The 22664-nt window shown below is 39.2% G+C and overlaps 1 long non-coding RNA gene across 2 annotated transcripts in view; it reads left to right on the forward strand.

Annotated features, from left to right (window-relative positions):
• Nucleotides 1–22664, forward strand: part of LOC108593473 (uncharacterized) — an 87906-nt gene that overhangs the window by 4754 nt on the left and 60488 nt on the right. For both annotated transcript variants that reach the window (XR_008474389.2, XR_013521165.1), the window contains exons 2-3: nucleotides 5883–5955; nucleotides 10327–10410. This is a non-coding gene — a long non-coding RNA (uncharacterized LOC108593473). The remainder of the gene's footprint in view (nucleotides 1–5882; nucleotides 5956–10326; nucleotides 10411–22664) is intronic.

The raw sequence follows: 22664 nt of genomic DNA on the forward strand, positions 1-22664 counted from the left end.
CCAAGTAGCTCAAACTACAGACTTGCACCACTATACCTAGCAAACATTTTTTTTGGTTTTAATTTTTGTAAAGACAGAGTCTTGCTGTGTTGCCCAGGCTGGTCTTGAACTACTGGGTTCAAGCAATCCTCTTGCCTCATCCTCCCACAGTGCAGAGATTACAAATGTGAGCCATGGCACCCAGCCATTCTTTTTTCTTTATGCTTCTCAGTCTGGATAATTTTGATTTTTATTGACAGTTTTAAGTTCACTCATTCTTTATTCTGCCTGCTCAAATCTGCTATTGCAACCCTCTGAATTTTTATTTCAGCTATTGTACTTTTCAGCTTCACAATTTCTACTTGGTTTCTTTTGATAATTTCTGTCTTTGTTGATATTTTCTATTGTTAAGGCATCATTCTCCTGGTTTCCTTTAACTCTTTGTGGTTTCCTTTAGCTGTCTGAGCATATTTAAGACAGGTGATTTTAGGCCAGGTGTGGTGGCTCACACCTGTAATCCAAGCACTTTGGAGGCCAAGCAGGCAGATCACCTGAGGTTGGGAGTTCAAGACCAGCCTGACCAACATGGTGAAACCCTGTCTTTATTAAAAAAAAAAGACAGGTGATTTTAAATTATTGTCTAATAAGTTCAGTGTTTGTTCTTCCTTAGAGCTCATATTAACTTCTTCTGTAAATAGGCCATACTATTTAGTTTCTTTGCATGCTTCCTAACATTTTTGCTGGAAACTGGACATTTGAATATTAAAATATGCTAACTCTGGACATCGTATTTTTCTCTCTCCTCAGGATTTGTTGTTGTTGTTGCTTCCTGTGGAATATGGTCATTTGTTTGTTTCATGTCTTTTCTACATGATCTTTGTCCTCTGTGTAGCTGCTTTTTTTTTTCATGCTGAATAGGTTTCAAGTTACGTAAAACAAAGTCAGGTTCCTTGGGTCGTTGTTTCAGGTAGTACTCTGTGATGGTAAATTGTAAGTGTCTATTTTACTGCACCATGGATTTAATCTCTAATTTTGTCCTTTCAAGAAAGTTGTATAAGCAGAATCATCATACATGTAACCTTTTGAGATGGGTGCTTTTTCCCCCACTTAGTATAATACACTTGCATCCAAGTTGTGTATATCAATAGTTTGTTCATTTTATTTACAGATGTACTCACAAGTTGTTTAACCCTTCATCTATTGATTGGCATTTTGATTATTTCCAGTTTTTTGCTATTACAAATAAAACTATTATGAAAAATCATATGTAAGTTTTTATGTAGACTAAATTTTCATTTTTGAGGTAAATGCCCAGGATGGCTGTTTCTGGGTGACATGAGAAGTATTTAGTGCTTTAAAGAAACTGTTAAATTATTTTCCAGAGTGGCTATACCATTTTGCTTTCCCACCAGCAGCAGTATGGGAGTGATCCAGGTGGTCTACATTCTCACCAACATTTGAGCTTGAGAATAATCACTTTGACAGTCTGTGGAGAATTGATTAGAAGGGGATGACACTGTGGATGAGAATTCCGTCTCAGAAATTTTCATAGTTGTCATGACAAGACATGATCAGGGCCTCATCCAAAGCTCGGAAAGTGGAGACAGGCAGATTGGAGAGAAGTTAAGGTAATGTAGTTGACAGAATTAAATGATCAGTTTGATGTAGGACTTGAAAGATGGAAAATTTTTGAAGAAAATCTTCTTGTTTCTGATTTGGGCAATTTGATGGATAATGGTATCATTTAGAGAAGTAGGTAATACTGGAGAAAGGTTTGTTTGGGGTTAAGAAGATAGCTTTAGTTTTAGGCTTGGTCATTCTGAATTTCCCTTGAAACATCTAAGAGGGACTGGCCAGTAGGCAGCATGCTACATAGGTCTGAAAATAGCATAGTCATTAAGGGAATGGATTTTAAAGTCAGCCCTGATTCAAAAACAGTTCTTTGTCTCACTCTCTGTATATCTATTGGCAAGTTTCTTTATCTCTATTTTCTCATTAGTGAGATCGAATCATTGTGAGGCTTAAATAAGGCAACATGTATAAAACACTTAGCACTTATCAGGTACTTTGTACATGGTAGTTGTTATTGTTATTATTACAGATCTGCGATTTGAAACTATTTTTTCTCTAATGTCAAATGCTGCCCAAAACGCAAATGTAATAAAGGTTAAAGTATATTCTTTGGATTTAGCAATCATGGGACCTTGGGGACAGCAGGTTCATAGGGCAGAAGCTTGGTTATGGTAGTCACAGTGTAATCAAGAGGTGAGCACCTGGAGACAGACACAAAGATATTTGTTCCCCAAGAAATATGTAAAAGGAAGGAGAGAGAAAGAGGTTAGACCAGCTGGAACTAAGGAAATATTTATCTCCAGAGTTAGAAGGACTTGCCTTTGACTTAGCTGAGATTATTTTTTTTCTTTGAGCAAAGATTAATGAATTGTTAGCCTTTTTTTTTTTTTGAGGGGGAGTCTTGCTCTTTTGCCCCGGCTGGAGTGCAGTGTCATAGTCTCGGCTCCCAGGTTCAAGTGATTCTCCTGCCTCAACCTCCTGAGTATCTAGGATTACAGGCATGTGCCACCACGCCCAGCTAATTTTTTGTCTTTTTAGTAGAGACAGGGTTTCACCATGTTGGCCAGGCTGGTCTCAAATTCCTGACCTCCCGGTCCACCCGCCTCAGCCTCCCAAAGTGGTGGGATTATAGTGTGAGCCACCGCCCCTGGTCAGCCTATTACAAACAGAGGGACATTTGTTTAGAATGACTAGCTGGGAGGAACTATTGGTAGAGATGCACATGAGTGTTTTAGGTAGAGAAAAGTCTTCATGTTAAACTCTTTTCATGGCCTATGTTTTTGTCAGTGAAGTAAGGAAGGGAGATCATTGGCTAAAATTAAGTTAGCAGGTATTGAAGTACTTAATCCTCACGATTGCTTGGTGACAAATTTCGGAACAGTTATTAGAAAATGGGAGAGAATTCTCTTGAAAGAAACAGATAGATTGCTATAGTATATTGAGAATCGAGCTAAAGTTGGAGTTGGGATTTGCATTTGCACCAGTTTACAGGATTGACTATTTTTGTTTCTAATAAATTTTGTAAGGGAAAATATTAATCCAGGCCTAGAGTTATTTTGGAATGGATATAGCAGAATGAAAAGAATACATAGGAGTTATAAAGATATACTTAGGTGAGTTTAAATGACAGACTTTTAAAAATTTTTGGATGAATGGCGATAAAAAATAAAGGCAAGGGAAGGCTATTAGGAGTATTATTATAGAAGGATCAAGAGACAAGAAGTTTTGAGGAACCTGAAGACAGTAAGAATTAAGCAAAAAGAACTGGAAGGTTTGGAGGTAGCCATGTGAGATTTAGAGTATAAATGATTCAGAGATATAGCCCATTTCTAGGCAACTTGAAAATTGATGAAATAGTTATTGATAGTTCAACTGCATGTAGGCTGAGGTTAGGGTGATATGGGAGGCCTGGTGTTATTAACAGTAACTATGTCTGTAATGCCGATTATAACTAATATTTTAGTTACAGCTAAAAATTAAGTGAGCTGGGAATGTGGGGGCATCTATGATTTATTTGATGTAGCTTCATAAAATTTGTGTTTTCCCGTGTCAATTCATACTAATGGTACAAAAGGCATACTGAAACTAGCTTGAATTCAAATAAATGGAACTCTTTTATTAAAGAGTCTTAAATTATTAGGAAATACATAGGAGATGGCTTGATTTTTGTAGTTCCTGCTTTTGAATGTGGTATGTCAAATACCTCTCTCTCTCTAAGTAGTGACTACTTTGAAAATATATTGGCCTAATCTGCCCCTGAAGGGTCCTGACTCTCAAAGAAATCACAATATTCTACCCCCTTCCCAATCTCGGGGGGAAATGACACAGTCTCACTCTACTCCTGCTGCTTCTAGCTCCTCTCCATGCTGAGATGACTCCTAGGACATATAATTTTGGGGAAGAAGGAATGAGATGCCAACAGTGACATGGTATTTTTCTTGCTAACTCATCTAGTTCCACAGTGAGTGACTGAACTGCAGTGTTTGCAGGGGTATTTATTAACGGCCAAGAGGGCAGAATGCCTATGTCTAATCTGATATTTGACCTGAGGATACCTGGGCCTTTTCAACAACCACCTGGGGTGAGGCTTGAGGTCATGCCTGGTGATACATAAACCTGCTAGTGTTTTTGTTCTTGTTTCTGATTGTTATATCAATTGACCTAATTTCTGGATCACCTTTCTTTTCTTTTTCTTTTTTTTTTTTTTGAGATGGAGTTTCGCTGTTGTTACCCGGACTGGAGTGCAATGGCACGATCTTGGCTCACTGCAACCTCCGCCTTCTGGGTTCAAGCAATTCTCCTGCCTCAGCCTCCCGAGTAGCTGGGACTACAGGCACGCACCACCATGCCCAGCTAATTTTTGTATTTTTAGTAAAGACGGGGTTTCACTTTGTTGACCAGGATGGTCTCGATCTCTTACCTCATGATCTACCTGCCTCAGCCTCCCAAAATCTGGATCACCTTTCATACCTTGTATTTTTTTTTTTTTTTTTTTGAGATGGAGTCTTGCTCTGTTGCCCAAGCTGGAGTGCAGTGGTGGGATCTTGGCTCACTGCAACCTCTGCCACCCACGTTCAAGCGATTCTCTTGCCTCAACCTCCTGAGTAGCTGGCATTACAGGTACCTGCCACTATGCCTAAATTTTTTTTTTTTTTGTATTTTTAGTGGAGATGGGGTTTCACCATGTTGGCCAGGCTGGTCTTGAACTCCTGACCTCACGTGATCCACCCACCTCGGGCTCTCAAAGTGCTGGGATTATCAGTGTAAGCCACTGTGCCCAGCTGACTTTGTGGTTTATATTGAAGTTGTCTGCTTATGTGATACCTGCTCTCCCATAGCCCTTGATGTCCAATTTAACAAGCACCTGCTTGACTATTTATTTTTTTATTGCATTTTAGGTTTTGGGGTACATGTGAAGAACATGTAAGATTGTTGCATAGGTACACACATGACAGTGTGGTTTGCTGCCTTCCTCTCCATCACCTATATCTGGCATTTCTCCCCATGTTATCCCTCCCCAACTCCCTACCTTCTGCTGTCCCTCCCCTATTTCACCCCTACAGACCCTAGTGTGTGATGCACCTGCTTAAATCTTGAGTCTTCTCATCACGTGCCATCCTCCCAGCTCCTAGACCATACTGTATAGTCTGTATAATTTGTTTTAGAATATTCCAAATGTCTCTTTTCAGCCATGGTTTTTGCCAGTGAATAGCCCTTCCTTGCTAACAAACAAAAACAGTTAAGCTGAGGTAGGTTCTGAGGTAGGGCTTTCCTGCAACTTAGCTCTGATGCCATCTTGTGGTCAAATGGGTATCTGCACAGGGAACTTTTTATTCTGGTCTTGCCTGTTGCCTACTACTATGCTAAGGATCAAAGGCAAATTTGCTCGGTTTTTGTTTGTTTGTTTGTTTTTGTTTTTATTTCGCTGTGGATCCGGATTTGGTTTCCCTCACTGAGGTAGGGGAAGACTCAAGAGTTCAATGTTCTCTACACTGACAGTGGGTTGAAGGGAAGTTCTTTCCTTGCGCCTCATGGACAATTTTGCCTGCATTTCTTCTGCAGTTTATCTCAGTGAAAGGCTGTTTATCCATTGCTAAGTCAGAGGCCCAAAAACCAGTTTGGACTGTTTCCCCCCATTCCCTCATTCACCTATTCTGCCCCCAATAGCCACTAATTTTTTGTCCATTTCCTCCATTCCTTCACCACTGTCTGAATCATGGCCTCCAATATTTCTCATTGAAACCATTGCAGTTGTTTGTCTCTGTCATGTCGTCGTGTCTTTCATCTTCTAGCCTTGCCTACATCAACATTTTCCTTCATTTTTATTCCAGCATTGATTGAAGCTCAAACGAAATCCTTCAGTGCCTCTGCAGAGCCTACAGTGTAAACGCCAAGATCCTTGATGTGAGTTACAAGATACTCTTTGAGTTGGCATTTGTCTTTTTCTGGGCCTACTCTGCGTTCACTGCCCACTTTACTACATGGAACACCCAGTAGCACTTATAGTTCCCAGAACACAATTAACTGCTTCATGCCTATGATCATTCATGCCCCTTTTGCTTAGAAATAAACATCTTGTAGGCCTTTCTCGGGCTTGTTCAGGCCGGTTCAGCAGAGGCATCCTGCAAAGTTGCTAGAGGGTATGTGACTCTGTGGGCCTGTAAGAAAAAGATGGATCACTCAAAGAGGAAATTGCAAAGAGCAATGAAAGAATTCCTTGAAGAGAGTTTAATGAGGAAAACATTGCAAACCTTCACAAACAGGAACAATCAAGAGATGGTAAAATACTCCAGGACTAAAAACAGCTGGAAGCCTTTACCTTTCCTAGGCCTAACAGTGTAATGGACTTGGAGTGATCTGTAGTTGTATGTGAAAGGTCATCTAACAGTTGCTGTGTCTGAAAGTAGAAAAATGTAGTAACTGCCAAAAATGGCAGGGGAAGAGGAGAAAGAGAATAAAAGCCCAAACCCATCTCTCCTTTTACCCTCGATCTTATGCTGGTGGCTTTCATTGGCTGAATCCAAATGAAAGCCAGAGGCTAAGAGAGCCTGGGTGATACAGTCCACAGAAGTCAGTTTCTCAGAGCCAGGGAGAAAATGACAGAGAAAGGACCAGGAGAGGCAAACAGAGAGCAGTCAGCACTGAGTATAAACCTGTCTGCTGGTGTTCTGTGAGACAAACTGGGGAAGAGGGTTAGGGGTGTCACATTTTAGTATAAAGACTCAATTAATAACCTCTTCTCAGATGACAACTAATCCCTCAGCTGCAAAAGTGCCTTCAAATTATGGGCTAAGAAAAGAGGACTGAGAAATGACTGTTTTAAAAATACAGACTTTTAACCATTTCTTCTGTTTTCTGCTCACCTCTATACTTTGCCTTCAGATGTATCTGGAGCCTCCAATTCCTGAAACTTTCTGGGATTTGTAAAACAAATCAGCTTGTTTATTACCTTCCTTGCTCCTAAAAGTGAGGACTATGATATCTCTTTTCTATTAGGTCAGTTTTCAAGAAAATATTTCATTAGAGACACATTTACTATCTTGGTCAGGAAACAAATATATGCTTTGCTCTAGAGGGAGACTCAACTTTTTATCTTCTAAGACTGTTTTCCATACATACATCCTTGAAAAGGTAGTCCGAAACAAAAGCTGTCAGTGCCTCTTCATGAGATATACAGAAACACAAGAGACCATTGGAGAATTGTCTTTCAACTTAGGGAGGAGAGACACAGTCAACACATGGACTGGCCCTTTTTAAAAAGAAGAATAGCATTCTAAATTTCTGTTTGGTGGAGATGCCGTACAGAAACAGAAAGCAGGAAAGGATGCATTATTTTCTTACTACTTGTCAGGCAATCTCTGTTTCATGAAGCAGAGTTTAAGTGCTTTTCACAGAAAAATTCCATCTGTCTTAGAGTAAGGATTATTTCTTTCAGATTCAGCATTGGAATATCTATTAGTCTTAGTTTTTGATATTGATGTGAGTTTTCACCTTCTTTAGTGGCTTCAAGGGTGTTTAATGGAATGTTAGGAAAGGGTACATAGAAAGAATAAGTGGGCTGGATGCAGTGGCTCACGCCTGTAATCCCAACACTTTGGGAGGCCGAGGCGGGTGGATCACGAGGTTAGGAGTTTGAGACCAGCCTGGCCAACATAGTGAAACCTCATCTCTACTAAAAATATAAAAAAATTAGCCAGGTGTGGTGGCAGGCACATGTAATCCCACCTACTTGGGAGGCTGAGACAGGGTAATTGCTTGAACTCGGGAGGCAGAGGTTGCAGTGAGCTGAGATTGTGCCAGTACACTCCAGTTCAGGCAATGGTGTGAGACTCTATCTCAAAAAAAAAAAAAAAATGAGTGAAGGTTAGCAAAACTTTTTCTCTTTCTGTGTGGACAAAATTTAACTTAGATTAACTTTCTAATTACATTTCCCTAGAAACCTGTAAATGGCAGAATGTCAACTATGTAACTAGCAATGTTGTTTATAGTAAAAGTAACTCTGATTGATAAATTTACCTTGACTAGTTGTGAAGAACTACAAATTCCTGATGTGAGCCCAAAACTTTGGGCTTTCCTAAATAACTCGATAGCCTTTTGTGGGTAATAGGAAGTTATGCCCATGAATGTTGGTTCTTATCTGGGACATGGAGCATCTAATCCAAGATGATGATTGCACGTGCCCAGGAGGATCTCATTCTCTTCCACTTCAGTTGTTATATGGGAATGGTCAATGAAGACAAGCCTATGGACTTGCGGATTGCTTTGAGAACCTGTATAGTGAGACCTATTCTGGTCTTGTGATTCCAAAGATAGACTCAGGGATGAGCAACAGGAGCAATGCTGAATATTAAAAAAAAAATTTTTTTAGAGCAGTTTTAGGTTCATGGCAAAATAGAGAGGGAAGTAAAGAGATTAGCCATTTGCCCCTGTCCTCAGACGTGCATAGTGTCTCCCATTATCAGCATCCCCCAGCAGAGGGTGCTGATATGCTAAAGTCTGATACGCTGAAGTCTACAGTTGACATGCTGAAGTCAGCTGTTAGAGTACATGGTCCAAGCTATTTTGAGGTGTCAAAGTATCCCCATATAATTGCGGGTGCTGCTTTCTTCTTCTCTCCTTCCTTCCTTCCTTCCTTCCTTCCTTCCTTCCTTCCTTCCTTCCTTCCTTCCTCCTCCTCCTCCTCCTCCTCCTCCTCCTCCTCCTCCTTCTTCTTCTTCCTTCATCTTCTTTCTTCTTTTTAAATCCCAGGTCTCTTACACTTCTGTATCCATTCCCTGGACATATGTGGATCCTGTGCATTTTGAAAAGGACTGGTCATAGGAAACCACGGGTATTGTTCCAGGCGTATTTATCCACGGCTGCCTGCAATTGCTATTCCAACATTTTTCTGTGTGTTTTGGAAGTGGTCATGTGCAGGACTTTTTTAAGGGCATATGAATAGAAAAATGTAGCTCAACATATATTTTTGGAAGTATTTGTGTTTTATTTTATGAATATAAAAACATTCTAAGAATGGATCCATATACTTTTATCAGACTTCCTAAGGTGGTCCATGGTAGAAAAAAATGTGAGAATTCTTGTTTTCAGCCTTCTTCTAATATATGGTATTCTCATTATTCTTGAGTTTTTCATTTCCATACCTATCTGGATGTTCAAGATTTGGATACAGGGCATGGGGGGGGGTAGAGAGAGAGAGAGAGAGAGAGAGAGAGAGAGAGGGAGGGAGGGAGAGAGGGAGAGAGAGAGAGAGAGAAAAAAAAAAAAAGAGAGAGAGGAGAGAGAGGAAAATCCAAGTATCTTTCTTCTATAACACTTTGTACCTGGATGGGATGGACTTTCTGCTTCTATGTTAGTGATTCACCTCTTTGTTTCATGACTCCTTTATACTCTCAAAAATTTTCAAGGACCCCAAAGAAATTTGATTTGTTTGGGTTATAGTTATCAGTATTTGCCATATAAGAAATTAAAGCAGAAATTTTAATGAAAATATTTAATTATAATATTTTATGAATGATGATTGTATTTTTCAAAATAAAACACCATTGATGAAAAAAGGGACATTATTTTATATTTAGTGTTCCCTTTAGTGTCTGGCTAAGTAGAAGATAGCTTAAATAGTAACTCATATTTGCTTCTGTATTCAATTATTTGGAATTTCATATAAAATGTAGCCCCTGGAAAACTCCATTTTCCATTCATGACAGTTTGAGAGTGAAAAAAGCACAAAATGTTTTAGTACATTATGAAAATAGTTTTGACCTCACAGATGTCCTGAAAAGGTCATGAGGATCCCCATGGGTCCTCTGGACTGCACTTTGAGAACTGCTATTCTGTGCCTTATACAGCAAGCTTCAGGGCCTAGCCATTTTAGTCAAAAGGAGTGCATCGTCCATGCCCTCTCTGCCCTATGGTCTGAGCCCTCGAGATTTTTTCCTGACGTGTTCTTGGAAGTAAATCAATTTAGAAAATACTAAGTCTAGCTTTCAAGACTTGCTTTAAGATCCTATTTTGAGTGGCGATTCCTCAAGGCCTTAGAAATAGAAATTCCATTTGACCCAGCAATCCCATTACTGGGTATATATCCAAAAGACTATAAATCGTTTTACTATAAGGACACATGTACACGAATGTTCATTGCAGCACTGTTTACAATAGCAAAGACCTGGAATCAACCCAAATGCCCATTGATAATAGACTGGATTGGAAAAATGTGGCACATATACACCATGGAATATTATGCAGCAATCAGAAATGATGAGTTTGTGTCGTTTGTAGGGACATGGATGAATCTGGAGAACATCATCCTCAGCAAACTGACACAAGAGCAGAAAATGAAACACCGCATATTCTCACTCATAGGTGGGTGATGAAAAATGAGAACACATGGACACAGAAAGGGGAGTACTAAACACCGGGGTCTATTGGGGGGAAAAGGGGAGGGCCAGTGGGAGGGGGAGGTGGGGAGGGATAGCCTGGGGAGAAATGCCAAATGTGGGTGAAGGGGAGAAGAAAAGCAAAGCACACTGCCATGTGTGTACCTACGCAACTGTCTTGCATGCTCTGCTCATGTACCCCAAAACCTATAATCCAATAAAAAATTAAAAAAAAATAAATAAATAAAAAATAAAAAATATGTTCCATAAAAAAAAAAAAAAAAGATCCTATTTTGACTCCCAGTAGGTGAATATGAACTTTTCCTTTCATTTGCATAATTGCTATAATACACTTAAATGTTCTCAAGGCACATGGATATCCCTGGCAGAATGTGGTGTGATTTATCACAAAGAAATGCAAAAAGTGGAAAGTAGAAAAACGAAAGTTCTGGTTATTTTGTTCTAGTAAAGCAATCCAGTTTGCTTTGCTTGCTTTGTTTCAAAATTGCTTTTCTGGGCTCACCTGGAACTCCCACTTCTTTTTAATTTTTAAATTAAGTTACTAATTAACTGTTATTTTCTTTTATTATTTATTTACTTATCTTGAGATGGAGTCTTGCTCTGTCAGGTAGTCTGGAGTGCAGTAGTAGGATCTCAGCTCACTGCAACCTCCGCCTCCTGGGTTCAAGTGATTCTCCTTCCTCAGCCTCCTTAGTAGCTGGGATTACAGGTACTTACCATCATGCCCAGCTAATTTTTGTATTTTCACCAGAGGCGGGGTTTCACCATGTTGGCCAGGCTGGTCTTGAACTCCTGACTTAAGGTGATCCAACCTCCTTGGCCTCCCAGAATGCTGGGATTACAGGCATGAGCCACTGTGTCTGCGATAGCCAGAGCTCAGCAATCTTCCTGGTTCATGAGATGACTTTGAGAATGAAAGCTACTTTCTATGGATGATGGAGAAGATAGAATGAGCCGGTGTCACTAATGCTTTTGTGGAGCCACCATTCTATCTCTGCAAGGAGAGAATAAAGTCTTGTGAGTTTAAAGTTTTTTTTTTTTTTTTTAAAGTCTGTTTATACAGTTCCTGATACAGTAAGTTTTTCTGTGTACCATTATGTATGATCTCCTTTGAAATCAATTATTGTATTGAGAGTAAGGATAATTTGTAGGGTGAAAGAATGAAAGTATGGCACAAAAGATCCTATTCCCTCAAAATCACTTAATTTGCTTCCCGGGAGTAATCTTAGGCATGAGGGATAGCTTAGCTATAGCGATGGCTACTGTGTGTTCTGTGTTTATTCAAGACACTGCTGAAAGCATTTTATTTGAATTGACATATTTAATCCAGACTTATGAGACAACTATTTACTCATTTTGTATATGAAGAAACTGAGTCATAAGAAGTTAAGTATGCTTGAAATAAATCACACAGCTGATACAGCTGGACATGTAGCTCTAGGGCTCATGCTCTTAACCATTGTGCTGCACTTTCTACAACAGAACTCTCATATAGAGCATTCTGAAAGTAAATAATTCTATCATACCTCTTTCCTAGGACCCTAAGTCCATGAGATACTTTGTACCTGAAAAATTAAAGATAACTTGAGTTGTTAATGTGTCAATAAAAGTATGACATGGAATGTACAATTTTAGTGATTGTTGTATGCAGAGTAAAATCATCCAAATGTGTCATGTAGCCTAAATGGTAATGACTTTAATTTTTTGGCTATCTTTTATATATAGAAAGAAAAACTTATTTTTACATAATGTGTATACCTTAAAGTATATTTGGATTATTTTCCTATCAAATAGCTCTTTTTATTTTCCTTTGTTTGCTCTTTTAAGTTATATGAGATATTTATGTTTGGTTAAAGCGATTTTTAGAAACTGTTTTTTTTTTAAATTTTTCGAGATGGAGTCTTGCTCTGTTGCCCAAGCTGGAATGCAGTGGCACAATCTCGGCTCACTGCAACCTCTGCCTTCTGGGTTCAAGTGATTCTCTTGCCTCAGCTTCCTGAATAGCTGGGATTACAGGCGTGTTTTACCATGCCTGGCTAATTTTTATATTATCATTAGAGATGGGGTTTCACCATGTTGGCCAGGCTGGTCTGGAACTCCTGACCTCAGGTGATCACGCACCTTGTGCTGGGATTACAGGCGTGAGCCACCTTGCCTGGGAAACTGCTTATATTTTAAATTCATACTATAGTTTTTGTAGCACTCATTTATCTCTGGTTAGTATGATGTCACATATGTGAGTTGGATTTAGTTGTCATCCTAAAATATTTAAGTGATTTTCCAAAAATGGATATAACTACTTTGCCATAAAATATTATGACTTGCAACAAAGTATCTAGTTAAAACCTAATATTGGGCCAGGCACGGTTGGGAGGCCAAAATGTGGGGATCACCTGAGGTAAGGAGTTCGAGGCCAGCCTAGCCAACATGGTGAAACTCCAATTATACTAAAAATATAAAAATTAGCCAGGCATGGTGGCACACCTATAATCCCAGCTATTAGGGTGGCTGAGGCAGGAGAATCGCTGGAACTCGGGCAGTGGAGGCTGCAGTGAGCTGAGATTGCACGGCTGTACTCCAGCTGGGTGACAGAGTGAGACTCCATCTCAAAAACAAAAACAAAAACCAACCTAATTTTCAAAGTAATGTAGGCATTCAGAGAAAAGTTGTGACTTGTTGCTTGAATGAAGCAGAGTAGGTAGGACAATTCTGATAATTGACTAAAATAATGTAAGGATATCAGAATGCTCTGTTAGAGATTTAACTTGTTTCTGCTCTGGTGAGAGGTAGCAACTCAATGTGGAGACATGTGCATCATGTCTGGCCAACACCATCGAATTTGGGATGACACTCCCCAGTGACATCTCTTAGAAGGTTCTTAGAGAAATGGGACATGGGTTGTTTTACTGGTTATTCATGGGTAAGACACTTAAGTGCTGGGCTGATAATTCTGCTTCCCTGCCTACTCTTCTCCAGATTTATTTTCCACCATTCCCTGTCCTCCTTTTTTCTCCTGGTGTTGGACCCCAATAAACTGTGTTATATAGACTTTCTTATATTGCACTGTACTTTCTTATACTCTTCTACTCGAGTTCCCGTTGGTTCAGGCGATAACAAACACCAACGAGGGGTTGCAGGAAGTGGGGAGAGAGGAGAGATTAGGGTATTTCTTTCTTTTCTCCATCTCTGTCGTGGACCTGTGTTCTGGTTGTGGCTGCAGCTCTGCAACTACTGGCTTCCACTCCCCTAACTTCTCCATTACTCCATTATGTGGTTTGGCTCTGTGTCTCCACCGAAATCTCATCTCCAAAGTAATCCCTGCGTGTGGAAGGAGGGGCCTGTAATCCCTGTAGATTGAGGGAGGGAAGTGATTGGATTCTGGTGGTGGTTTCCCCCATGCTGTTCTCGTGATACTGAGTGAATTCTCACGAGATGTGTTTTGTTTTATAAATGGTAGTTTATTCCTGTGTTCTCACTTCCCTCTCACCTGCTGCCACATAAAATGTATCTGCTTTCCCTTCTGCCATGATTGTTAAATTTCCTGAGGCCTCCTCAGCCATACAGAGCTGTGAGTCAATTAAACCTCCCCTACCCCCTCCTCCCTCCCTCCCTTCCTCCCTTTGTCCCTTCCTTCCTTCCTTCCTCTCTCTCTTTCTTTCATTCTCTCTCTCCCCGCCACTTTCTTTCTTCTTTCTCTCTCTCTCTCTTTCTCTCTTTCTTTCTTTCTTTGAGTCTCACTCTGTCACACAGCCTGGAGTGCAGTGGCAGGATCTCGGCTCACTGCAACCTTTGCCTCCTGGGTTCAAACAATTCTTCTGCCTTGGCCTCCCAAGTAGCTGGGATTACAGGTGCCGCCACCATGCCCAGTTATTTTTTTTTTTTTCTGTATTTTTTAATAGAGTTGGAGTTTCACCATATTGTCCAGGCTGCTCTCGGAACTCCTGGCCAAAAGTGATCTGCCCGTTTCTGCCTCCCAAAGTCCTGAGATTACAAATGTGGGCCATTGTGTCCTAAACCTCCTTTCTTTATAAATTACCCAGTCTCTGGCATTTCTTTATAGAGCGTGAGAATGGACTAATGCACTCCAGCTCCACTTTACCGCTTCAGGCCTAGGGGTGGTAAAAGTTTCAAAGTGCTCAGCATCCCTGTAACATCTCTTAACCCTATTCACACATCTGTAGATAGTTTATTTATTAAGTTATCTACAAACCTCAGCTGAGTGTCCTGTTTTTTGCTGAGAACCATACTCTGGGAATGAACTAAGGCAGGTTAGTCTACTCTTTCTTAGTGACATAAAAAGTGGATACTCTTATTTAAAAAAAGGGTCCTTAACAGATGAAAAAAAAGAAACATTTTTTCATTTGGAAGTCTTTAAAAGTAAGAGAAATGTCTTTTTTTGGAATGGTTTCTGTTTAATAGATAAGGCTAGAATATTAATTGTCATATATATGTGTGCCCAAGAATTGTTCAGCACAGTCCTCCTCAGCCATTTCAGTGCTTTTGTACAGGTTTTTCTTTAAAATTTATCTTTTGCTGTTTTACTTTTTAAATAAAAACTATATCTTGGCTGGATGTGGTGGCTCACACCTGTAATCCCAGCACTTTGGGAGACCAAGACGGGTGGATCAGGAGGTCAGGAGTTCAAGACCGGCCTGGCCAACATGGAATACAAAAATTAGCTGGGCACGGTGGCAGGTGCCTGTAATCCCAGCTACTCAGGAGGCTGAGGCAGAGAATTGCTGCAACCTGGGAGGTGGAGTTTGCAGTGAGCCGAGATCATGCCACTGCACTCTAGCCTGGGTGATAGAATAAGACTCCAACTCTAAAAAAACCACAAAACTGTAGCTGTATCTATATATATCTGGTTTAAATAAAAAATATTCTGTCATAATTTAGTGTTTTAGTTTTTAAGTAAAACCTAAAACATTACTCTGCCTCCCCCCATTTATTATTGTTATTTTTTTACCTGAGTCATCTTAAAGAGGAGTTTTTATAGAAGAAATGTCTTGGGTTTTGTTTATGATTATCTAAACTTGAGAGTTAAAAATAGAATTTACAAAAATGTAAAATTTATTCCAGCTGTATTTCGGAAATTTTTTTCTGCAGATGTTTTTCTTCCTTTGGATAATAGAAGCCAAGGCCGTACTAATGTCCAAGGCTCAATAGTGGTTATGATTTGGTTGGAAGCATGTTATAAAGATTAATTTTACTCTTATCAACATAACATAGAGATGAATGTGGCAATTTTTAAAACTGGTATTTGAACCAATAGTAATTTCTCATATTTTTGCCTCTGTTTTAGGAGAGGCAGTGAGAGAGAAACTCTCTGCCTGTATGAAACAATTTTGAATTTTTTTTCCTCTGCAAGAATAAGTTTATTGATAAGCAACAAAAAGCTCAAAACTCTATTAGGAGTTTGGGGTTCCTAGAGTTAGCCTTACATCCATTTTGTTAGGATGACTTCCTCAGAGTCAGAACTATTTTTCTGAGGCCCTTAAAGATGGTAAAGATGCAAAACAGTGGAATAAGCTTAAGGTCTTCCATATGTCACATCCGTTGAAAGGGAACACATGACAGGTACATGAGCTTTTGTTACCTGGCAAGCAGGATTAATTGGGGTCTCTTCTCAATTCTACATTTGCCAAGTTTAACTAACTATGATGCTAGTTAATCTCAACTAACTAGGGTTTCATTAAACTTGGTTACCGGCCTCCAATATCTGTGATTCTTGGTTGAGTTTTACCTTCTGGACCAACATACCCTAAATATATAGGGCATAGTAGAATATGAACCTTGGGGAACTCCCCTGATGAAGTTGTACTATTGTAGTCTTGTAGAATACCCAATTCCCGTGATTGCCGAAGTCTTTGACATCGGTTTTTCCTGACTTGGTGTTACATGAAGCATAAGGTAAAGGATCTTTAGATGATCTCATCAGTAGGTGATATTTCTGGATATTAACCAATCTTTCATTTTCCTGTACTCTCTTAGAATCTAAGATTTAAGCTGGTTTCATTTGGAGTTCCTTACATTTTAGTCTGGCTGCCACTGCCCAAGACTAGTATTGTCTTCTATCTCCAGATGCTTACTAGTGCCCCCTACTGATAAATGAAAAACTGATCCCTTATGACTTACACAACATATTAAATGTTTAATCTCACAAATCCTATTTCCTGCCAGCTTCCTTTTCTTTCTTCCAGTAAAATGGCTTCTTGGATACAGGTATTGTAGTGGAGTTTATATATCTTCTATGAGATCCAAGACAGACTTGAAGGGTTAAAATTGTGTGGTCAACATACACCAACTAGATTTCTAGCTGTAACAGTTTCTTATGGCTCCTATAACAAATTACCACAGGCATGATAGTGTAAAACAACACAAATCTGTTTTCTTGCAGTTCTGAAGGATAGAAGTCCAAAATCAGTCTCACTGGGCTAAGGATAAGGTCAGAAAATGTGTTCTTTTCTAATTAAATAAGAGAATAAGAAAGTTTATATTCATATAGAATGGACAATAATTTTGTTTATAGATTTGTCCAAGGCTGTTTTTCATCCTCTTGTCTTCTGTCATAATACGGGTTTGAAGAGATCTGGACCATCTTGACATTTGGCATTACTCTGATCAATTATTTTCATGACATTATTTTGTTTGAGTTGGATTTGCAGGAGAGGGCTAGCACAGTAGAGGCATTGGCAAGATGTGCTCTAGTGTGTGAGAGACAGACCCTATGAAGATATAAGTGCTTGCTATGTCTGTAAATACTTTAGGGATTTATGGATCAGGCTGTGCCTATATTTGTCTAATGTAAAAGACAAATTTGTGCGTCTTGTACCTCCTGCATTAAAAAAGAAGCACAGCATCTGGTGGGCCTCTGAGTTCTGGAGGCAGCCACAGTTCTGCAACTAGGGACGCTTCTCCAGCCAACATACTGGGTGACATGGAATGCTGCCAACTTTAAATCAGATCTCAGCAACAGGTCCAGGGCGGGGTGCAAGCAGCCCTGCCACTTGAGTCATACAATTTAGCAGAACTTATGATTATAAATGTATAAATGGTAAGACAAGATGCTGTGTGGAGTTTGTTGCAAGTCCCAGTGGACAAATTATAATGTTAGTCTCTTGGTTTCTGGAGCAAGATAATGCTGGTTTTGGTAGAGAATTATAAACCTTTTGCTGTGCTACTGAGCCCTGGTGGAGATAGGCTGCCTGACCATGGAGTATCAAACAACCATGTATATATTATAGAAATTCCCATCATAAGCTGGGTTCTATCAGACTAACCAAATAGAAAGGTCAGACAGGCCAAGCAACAGTACTTCACAAGATGGAGTTGGTACATTTGAGAGCAAGTATAATCATAACCAGATGGCTCAAACAAGCTTCACGAGTAGGTATTACAGAACCCCATGGCACCTATCACTGTTTTAACAGTGCCCTTCATTCAACTCATGCCTTTGGTTCTATGGAGGATTCTACCTGAAGGACAAAGAAAAAAACTTAAGCTTGGTTGATGGATGGATCAGCTCAGTATGTAGATGAAAGTCAAAAATAGCCTCACTCAAAGGTTGCTTTGAAAAGACAGAAGGTCCTTGGAACCGTTGTTTACTACATGCTTTGCACAGTTGCGTTTATCTCCCTGGTATCACTGATACATTTTTTTCCCTCCTAACAATAGCTCTTGCCTCATTATATTTTAAAATTATTAACCTTTCAAATATTTAATAAAATCCCCTTACTTACCTCTTTTAAGAATTATCACCCATAACGTTGTCAAGTTTCTACCTTTTTATAGGAGGACCTTATTCCACATGTAGATTGGTTACCTTTTTGACCCAAGAATTCTACATCATTGCCACAGCTCATGACCCTGCCAGTGTAATTTATTTCTTGAGATATGGAGTAGTTTCATAAGACTTGCTACTTTAGGTTTTCGTCTCTGTGATGATTAAAGAAATAATATTTAATCCAGAAATACTTATTAAACCTGACAATCTGTTAAAAAAAGAACATTGTTTAGGATATTTTTTGATAGTAAAAGGAAATGGTTTAGGAGGACAAAATAGGTTAGAATTTTCTGATCAGGCTTTTATCCACAAAAAGATAAATGCAGGGAGGAGAAAAGGAGGTTGCTCATGGGAACAAAGAAATTGGGCCTTAAAAATCAGAAAGAGACCTGGGAGCATGAGGCCACTTATGTTCGTGACCTTTCTACATGAGCACTGTGGAAGAAATTCTGGCGTATCTTACACTAAGTATGTCTTTTCTATCATTAATTACTTTCTGGAGTTTTCTTTCAAGTCTGACTTGAGAATGCTGTGAAATATATGGTATCATGTAAAGCCAATCCCATTCAATCAGAGGACAGTTCAAGTTGGTTATTATTACTGTTAGTATTATTATTTCGTTCTACCGCAGAACATTTCCCTCCTGTAAATGTGCACAAGCATGGTACATAAAGGAAGTTTCTCTCGAACATATTACAATAAACAATTTACTTTAATCTGTGAATTCGGCAGACTTAGAAGAGGCATTGGAATTTAACAGGTTTCCACTAGATGGCAGGCCTCCTCTTTGAATTTCTCAGTGGCTAAAAAATCGCTGCTGTTTAAAACTTACATCTTTGCATGAGACAGCTGCACTTGTATCAAAATGATAAAGGCACCGATTCACAGATTTAGCCAAATTTAGAATCAAGCTATTCAAACTGAAACTGAAAATATATTGTGTTGTTTAAAGTTTTATTTGGAGAATATGTATTCATTTATTCATTTAACAAACATGAAGTGCCTCCTACGTGTTTTTCATACTTTGTTTCATTTGCTCCCCCTAACAATGAGATTGGGTGTTTTTATTAATCCCAATTTAGAGACTGGGAAACTGAGGCTTAGAAAGATTAAATGATTTAGTAGTCCAAGATATACAGGTTTAAACCTATACAGTTTGTCCCAGGGCCTGCTCTCCTAACCACTACATCTTAGTGCCCCCCCATAAATAAATTTTGTAGTAAATCAGTGTATCATGGCACTGTGTCATGTTTAAAATAATTATTTATTATTTTCTTCTTATAGACATTAGCAGGGTTCAATCTTCTGGTATGACCTTTATGGAAGACTGAGCACAAACAAGTAAAAATGATTGCAAAACACACTATATTATAGCAAATAGTGTCTGTACAGTGTTGCCTATATAAGCATATGCAAGATGAAAGGAAATGGCATAAAACTCTGCAAAAGTACTACAGAAAAAGACAAATATAAATAGACAGAAAGAGAGAGAGACTGAGAGAAACATACATGTGAAAGAAAAATGAGGAACCCATCTGTAAGAAATCATAATTTCTGGCTTGGTGCAGTGGTTTATGCCTGTAATCTCGGCATATTGGGAGGTCAAGGTGGAAGGATAGCTTGAGCTCAGGGGTTCAAGATCAGCCTGGAAAACATTGCAAAACCCCATCTGTACCAGAAAGTACAAAAATTAGCTGGAGGAGATGATGCATGTTTGTAGTTCCAGCTACTTGGGAGGCTGAGGTAGGATCACTTGAGCCCAGGTGGTGGAGGCTATAGTGAGCTGTGAGTATGCTACTGCACTTCACACTGGATGACATAGTGAGACCCTGCCTCCAAAAAAAGGAAAGAAAAGAAAGGCCAGGCGTGTGATGACTTACACCTGTAATCCCAGAACTTTGGGAGGCTGAGGCAGGTCAATCACCTGAGGTCAGGAGTTTGAGACCAGCCTGGCCAACATGTTAAACCCTGTCTCTACTAAAAATACAGAAAATTAGCCAGGTATGGTGGTGGGGTGGAGGGGAGCCTGTAATCCCAGCTACTTGGGAGGCTGAGGCGGGAGAATCATTTGAATCTGGGAGGCAGAGGTTGCAGTGAGCCAAGATTGCACCACTGCACTCTAGCCTAGGAAACAAGAGTGAAACCCTGTCACACACACACACACACACACACACACACACACAAAGGCAGAAAAGAAATGATAATTTCTGTAACAAACTGTTTCCTGTGAATGTCTCTTGCTGTAGAAGAATTTTACACAAATAGAAATTCAATGAAATGAAAGTTTGAAGACGAGTATAAAACAACAGAATGAAATAAAAGATAAGTGCAAGGTCAAGGAAACTAAGATGTAAAGCAGAATTTTAAATCTAATATATTAAAATAAGTGGAAGAGACATAGTTAAAATTTAAATTAGTGTGATGAAAAAAAGGCATGAGTTACAGTGAATGAGAAGCAAGATGGAGGTGAAAGCAATTAGGAAGAGGCTGTAGACATGGACCACTGACAAAACAACAGATGTCCTGGAAGTAGAAAACAGATGGTGAGAAAAAGTATTCAGAGATATAATAATGGAAAATCTCTTTAACAATAAAGCACACACATCTAATAGGAAAAATGGATACTGAATTATCAACATGACAAGTGTACTGTATGTTACTGAGTGTCAGGATGTTAACAACAGCAAAAAATTCTTCAGACATCAAGTAGAAAAAGCAATTTACTTAACAAAAGGAAATTCAAGCTTGTGTCAGACTTTTTACAAAAACATTTAGTGGTGGAAGAAATAGAGCTGTCCGCCACCTTCTTAGAAAAAATATTATATTCATCTATGTTATAATTCCAGTATAAAGTAGTCAGGGCATAAACATTTAAGAGTTTTTTTTTTTTTTTTTTATTTAACTCTCATCAAATGAAGTCCAGCTAATCCAAAAACTAATACGAAAATAGAGAACCTAACATAGAAACACACATCTAGTGAGAGTAGCAGTAAATTGGCTGGGCACAGTAGCTCATGCTTGTAATCCCAAAACTTTGGGAGGCTGAGGCAGGAGGATTGTTTGAGTTCAGGAGTTTGAGATCATCCTAGGCAACATAGACCCAGTCACTAAAAAATAAAGCCAAAACAAAAACCTAGCTGGGCATGGTGGCACATGCCTGTTGTCTCAGCTACTAGGGAGGCTGAAGTAGGAGGACTGCTTGGGCTTGGGAGATTGAGGCTGGAGTGAGCCATGATAGTGACATTGCACTCCAGCCTGGGTGACAGAATAAGACTATCTCCAAGTGGAAAAAAAAAGAGTGGTGGTAAGTGCTTGGCAGTGTACCAAGTGATAGGGTTACAAAGATGACTAAGGGTGTAGCTGAATAGAAGATTCAGAGATGTTAATCACAGTACAATGTATTAAGTGCTACTACATTGGTAGAACAGATAAAAGACTAATTTTATATAGAGTGACTGATGTCTATGGCCGTATGATTCTGTACACGCCCAATCTCATCTATGTAGGGTAACTGAAACCTGAGACTTGGACAATGAGCATCCAGAAGCTAAAGGGCCAGAGAGACCATTCTAGGAAGCGGTAACGAAGTCCAAAGGTTTAGCAGCATGAGTTTGCTGTGTGGAATGGCTATATGCTAGGTCATGTCTAAGTGGAAGGATATGAGCCTGGAAAGTCATTAGCAGCTTATGAAGGGATCTGTGTATAAATGGTCCCCGATTTACATTAGTTTGACTTAACAATTTTTTTTGGCTTTATGATGGTGCAAAAGTGATATGTGTTCAGTAGAAACCGAACTGACAGTACCCATACAACAATTCTGTTTTTCATGTTCAGTATAATATTCAATGAATTACATGAGATATTCAACACTTTATTTTAAAATAGGGTTTGTGTTAGATGATTTTGCCTAAATGAAGACTACTGTAAGTGTTCTGAGCATGTTTACAGTAGGCTAGGCTGAGCTATGATGTTCATTAGGTTAGGTATATTAAATGCATTTTCATTTTCAGCAATGATATTTTCAGCTTGTGATGGGTTTATGGAGGCCTATCTCTATTGTAAGTTAAAAAGCATCTGTACTTGCTGAGGGGCTTGGTCTTAATCCTGTTGACACTGAAGGGTTTTAATGTAGGAAAGGACTCCTTTTTCCATTTAAAAAATAATTGCTAGGGGCTGGGATGGTGGAGGGGAAATGGAGAGTTGTTGCTCCATTGGCATAAAGTTTCAGTTATGCTAATTATCTGCTGTACAGCATGTTTTTTTTTTTCCTTAATTTTAATTTTATTTTGTTATTTTATTTTTTTGGAGAAAGAATCTTACTTTTGTCTTCCAAACTGGAGTGCAGTTTCACTGCAGCCTCTAACTCCTGGGCACAAGTAATCTGCTTGCATCTGCCTCCCAAGTAGCTGTAATTAAAAGTGTGCACCACCATGCCC

Source organism: Callithrix jacchus, chromosome 8, assembly GCF_049354715.1.
Source record: "Callithrix jacchus isolate 240 chromosome 8, calJac240_pri, whole genome shotgun sequence".
Classification (NCBI taxonomy): Eukaryota; Metazoa; Chordata; class Mammalia; order Primates; family Cebidae; genus Callithrix; species Callithrix jacchus.